The following is a 6,000-nucleotide window of genomic DNA, read 5'->3' on the forward strand; positions in this document are numbered from 1 at the left end:
CAAGAAAATCTTGAAATAAAGGGACAAATATTTGGCAGATTTTTGACAAAAACAACACAAATCTGATATAGGGCTCCCTGGCAAAATATATTTTCAGATGGGGGTTATAGGGACAAATATAGCTCTGGTCCATAGCGTTAGAAGGAGTGAACTCATTCAAGAAAGGCTTTGACTTTTACATGGGCCAGTTTCGAATCGCAGCCACCTGTAGACCTCTTTTAGAGCGGTTTTGAAGGAGAGTAGGGTTTTTCATCATGATTTGTGTGAATGGGGATCTTATTTTAAACAAGCTTAGTGCTTTATGAGTCTTCCAGTTTAGTAGACCTTGTATTGTGAATTTGTACTTCCATGTAGGCTACTGTTGTTCTCATGTCTTACTAAATAAAGTACATCAATCAATCAATCAATCAATTATTTGATAACCACACCACTAGTTTAAAACATGTTTTTTAATTGGAAGCAAGCCCATATAAGCAACTACACTTTAGAAACAAGGCCAAAAAAACGCAACCCGCAACTAACCAATATTTACAAGCAACTTTACAGAAAAATAAGCCCAAAGTCGCTTATAATAAGCAGACATGGCAACACTAGTGTGTACTACTTTGTTTCATAAGAAGTGGGCTCATTGCGCATGCTCCGCTTCCCCCCTGCTCACGTTGGCCGACGCTCTGCTGCTCCAGAGTCACGTTTCAGAAGCATGCATGGAGAAATCAATCGATGACCAAAAGACTCGCCCCAAAACACGCTCACCCCCATTTTTCCCCCGCGGACCAGCGGTTATTGTTTTTGTTTTACTGAGTGAGTTTAAGGTTAGAATTAAAGGTAGGGTAAGTGATATTTTTTGGTTAAAACAAAAAGTATTTTGTTAAAAGGTTAAAGCACTATATTCTGATAGCAATCATTGCTATAGAGTGTTTGTTCAGTAACAGGAGTCTCCCCGTCTCTCCAGCTCTTTAATAAACAGAAAATACATTTTTCGGTAGGTGTCAAAATCTCAGCCAATCAGGAGAAAGTACCCATTTTTAAGCTTCATTTTTATAGTGTTCCAGTTCCAATTTTGCCTGCTCATTTCTTAGTGTCATCCATAGAGGTATAATATAACTAGAGGGCGGATTGCCCCGCCCCCAGCTATCATTTCAATGAATGTGCTCAGTGGCGTTTTGAAGCACCCGGAAACCTGCCGGAAGTAGAATTATTGGTTTGATTTTGTACCTCCATAGAGTTATGAGCATGCGCACTAGTGTCCTTTTTGCGTTCTACGGCAGCCCGTGTGTCAAGGATTGAACGCGATATATTTATTAAATACACTCGAGATGCCTATGTATAACTAAATGCATATGTGTTTATGTATAATATGTTTACATATTTATATCTATATATATAAATATCTCTCAGCATGTTTTGCGCGTGCATGTATTTCTCCCCGCCTGCAGTTCCAGCTTTGGCCACTGGGGTGGCAGCTTCAATGTTTCTCAGCAACTCTGGGGGCTTGGTGTCATCACTTCCCATTTCAGTTGTTTAATCTATATCCTGATTGAGTTCTCTATCCTGATTGGATAAAACTGGAAATGAAACTGAAACTGAAACGAAAATGCATTTTCTGTTTTATAAAGAGCTGGAGAGACAAGGAGACTCCTTTTACTGAACAAACACTCTATAGCAATGAGTACTATCAGAATATAGAGCTATTTAACACTTATTTTAACCAAAGAAAATCACTTACCCTACCTTTAAGGTTAGGTTTAGGCGTAGTTTTACTGAGGTTACGTTTAGAAATAAGGTTAGGTTTAGTTTAAGCATAGTTTACTGAGGTTACGCTTAGGAGTAAGGTTAGGTATGGTAGGCTGGCATGGCATAGTTTACAGAGGTTACGTTTAGGAATACCAGGTTACCGCCGGATTTCCCCCGGGGCGAGTGTGTTTTGGGGCGAGTGTTTTGGCATTCGAAAAATCAGAGTGGGAAAATCATCTGGATTCCAGGTAGGGTTGACAACTACTTGGAATTATACTATAATTCCAGGCAGCGTAGTTGTTTTTACTATGATTATTATAGTAAAGGAGCCTAAGGAGGACACGTGCACCCGACCAGGCGTCTCTTAATTTCTAAGAAAAATAAGGTACACCCAGAAAAAGGCAGTGGTGGAAAAAGTACTCAAATGTTTTACTTAAGTTAAAGTATCAATAGCAATTTAGAAATACTCTGTTACAAGAAAAAGTCAGGAATTCAACATTTACTTGAGTAAAGGTACAAACGTGTACACCACTGGGGGGGGGGGGGCAGTTTAATAAACAGTTTACTATGTCTACTCTAGATGGTTAAAGTGGTTACAGCCTGTATTAAAGTAGGCCTAGAGCTGTTTGAACACTCATCATAATTTGTGTGCGTGGGGATCTCATTTTAAACAAGCTTAGTGCTTTATGAGCCTTCCAGTTTAGTAGACCTTGTACTTCCATGTACTGTTGTTCTCATGTCTTACTAAATAAAGTACATCAATCAATCAAACTGATGTGATGTGTGACAAAGCTGTCATTGATTACCAAATATAAGGAACAAAGTGTGTCCTTATCAGTTCAATAAAGGTCACGTCTTTTAGTTTGAAAATGGGACGATTCCTTATTTCAAGGGATGGTTGGCGACCCTAAGTCATCATCATTGATTACTTCTTGAGAAGGCTAATTCATAACAAACAAGTGCCAGAGTTGTCTTGTTCTGTAATCATAAGGGCAAAGTCAGTATAGCTTACACAGTAAATCCATGCCTTCACAATGAGATTCCTTCCTTGAATTTGTAATTTAACGAAGACATTCATTTATGATATAGTCAATTTATTGTTTTGTCACTTAATGTTGTGTTACTTTAATTTCTTCATCCATTCAATTACTCCAAATCCATATTTCACATATCATCCATATTCATCATTCTCAGTGTTGAGCAGTTGAGCTCTGGACCTCTAGTATCTTTCAAACAATCCTCAAGATAGAACCACCCCACCCTACTTCGCCATAACAACCACATACCGGTAGGATATCTATATTATTTAGTATTTAGTGTATAAGAAGGCAGAACATAATCATTATTTCATTTCTTTCCACGCTACACCTATTTGTAATTGTAACCCCCCCCCCCAAAAAAGAAAACTAAACAGGGAGAAAACAATAATAAATACAAATATAAAGTTTAGGTTGTCTGCAACAGTATCGGTTAAATATTCACACCCATTTATAAGACTTAATTTGATTTCTTCTTTCCTACTATTACAAATGCTGTGTTTGAACATTGGGAATTCTTACACAATGCAGAACATAATTATCATTATTGTCCTTAAGCTTCACATTTATTGAAATCATGAATGATATCTGTATCCACCCTCCAATTATGTTTTCCATACTTTCCATCACTCAAAATAAACTACCTCCCCCTCCTCTCACGTTGCTCTCTCACCGTCTGTCTCATTCTTCTCTGCCAGTGTTGCCAGATTTGGCAAGAGAAATAATATTTCTCTAGCAAAATGGACCACAAAATGGACCAGCAACCTACGCCAAGAGCACTTTAAACCTATACATACAAACTCACAACGTGTCGCAATGTGACAAGTTTTGAGCTTGCCTTGTAGATCTGCTATTCTCCAAAATAATCTTTGTGAAAAAAAGTGCAAAATGTGGAATATTTAAAAAACATTTTAACATTACAAATCTGGTATGGGGTCCTTGGCACAAATTATAATTTCAGATATACATTCATTTATTTGGGGGGCCTTGACATGAAAATGTTTGAGAACCACTGGTTTAACAACAATCAGAAAAATTGGAAGCAAGCCCAGATAAGCAACTACACTTTAAAAACAAGCCCCAAAAAAAAGTAATCCTTTATACTACCAATATTTATAAGCAACTTTACAGAAAAACAAGCCCAAAGTCGCATATAATAAGAAGACATGGCAACACTGTTCTCTGCCCCTCTCCCCTTCTGTCTCTACTGTACCTCTCCAGTCTCTTGCTTCCCTTATTTTTGGACTTCCGCTTCCCCCTACCCCAACTCTCTCACACCTTTCTCTGTCTCTCCCTCCAACCCTCTCTTTTCTTTCCTCACACCCGTCTGTTTGAACCCGTTATCTTTGTCTTCCTACTTCCCTTCTTTCTCCATTCCTCGTTCATTCAATCTCGGTCACTCTCTCTCAGCAGATGGCCAGGGAATCTGGGTTAGAGAATGCAGACGTGGTCTAACACTCTTACACACACACACACACACACACACACACACACACACACACACACACACACACACACACACACACACACACACACACACACACACACACACACACACACACACACACACACACACACACACACCTGACTATTACCCATGTCCTTTTATGGAAATATCGGAAGATAATATTGTGTGATTCACTGTGATTGGAAGACATCAAAGCATGTGAATGATGACCAGGTTCTGTGCCATCCATCCATCCAGCCATCCACCCATCCATCCATCCATCCATCCAGCCATCCATCCATCCATCCATCCATGCATCCATCTTCTATTCAATTGTCATCAGACATGATGCTGTTAACGCCTCAATGCCAAACAAAAAAAAGCATTATCACTGCAGTCTTCCAGAAGAAACTTGGTAGATATATTGAAACAGAATAGGTGGGCACTTTTCCTCCGAGGTGGAAAGACTGGTGACGCGAGGTTAGGTGGGCACCAAGGAAGAGTGGGCACCTGGGTGTTAAAATGGCAATTCTTTCAAAATGTTAAAAAATAAGATATTTGGAAAATGTTTTTAAATTAAAGTATACATGATTAGAACTTGCTTAAACATTCGACAATTAAGGTAATATTTACACAAATTGCTACAAATTGCTACAAAACCTGTATATCCAGTCATTTTGGGGCATAAACAAGAAGTCGAAGGATAAAATTAAGTCTGATAATGATGTACCGTGCTTGTTCACATCATGTATACTTTACATTACTTATTTTTTTCAAATGTTAAATTCTTTAACATTTTGGACAAAATAGCCAATTTTACATCAATATGCCCAGATGTCCCTAGTGCCAACCTATCCTGAATCCATAGATATTGGCGTTGTTTTTTATTTGACAGATTGTCTCTACGTGATGTTTTGTGCGTTTTCAGTAGACTATGCTCAGCCAACAACAGATAGCTGGCTGCTCTGTCACCTCCCTTCTCTGAAATCACTGCAGAACTTGTGGGATTTGTAATATCTTTGGTCTTTTAGATCATTGTTTTTTTTTTTAATTGATTGAATACTTTATTACTAGTAAAAAATGTAAACAGCCCGTGGTACAGTCAGACACTAAGGCTAAAAGGATAACACAAACAAGTCCTGGGTACTTGTTTCCATTGTGGTCCTATGTACAGTATGGTGCATGTGGTACACATGCACAAATACGCATAAGTGCCCCACATTTGTTCAGAAGGTGGACTAGTGTTTGAGTTAAGTTTATTATAGAATTGATCATAATTCTGCCTTGTGGAGAGTCGTTGCTGTTAATTCAGCGTTATGGTGTAAAATCTAAAAACCAGAAGCCAACAGCAGATTTCAAGAGTATGCACTCAGATTTGCATTTTCATGATTTCTTTTTAAATTGTTCTACTTTTTGTCTCCGCCAGAGGTGGAGAGTATGTTTTCGTTCTTGTCCTTCCGTGTCCCCCCCCGTCTCAGCCAAGCTAACATTGGTCAAGCTTCGCGTGACACGTGACAATATTGTTGTCACCAATGCTCTGATTGGCCGAGACGCATGATGACATAGAAACCTATAAATAGGTGTGTCACTTAAAAAAATCTTTTTGAAGTGAGCTTCCATCAGCCAAGCTAACATTGGTCAAGTGACACGTGACAATATGTAATATACATAGGTAAGACAGGATTAATCAGGAACAGTACTGGCGGAGACCTGTGCTCCGAGGAGCACATTTTCTAGTCTATATATTGTTCTACCTACATGCTTTCTATATATTTTTGGTCA

This window comes from Gymnoscopelus braueri, assembly GCF_963280865.1.
Source record: "Gymnoscopelus braueri genome assembly, chromosome: 12".
Taxonomy (NCBI): Eukaryota; Metazoa; Chordata; class Actinopteri; order Myctophiformes; family Myctophidae; genus Gymnoscopelus; species Gymnoscopelus braueri.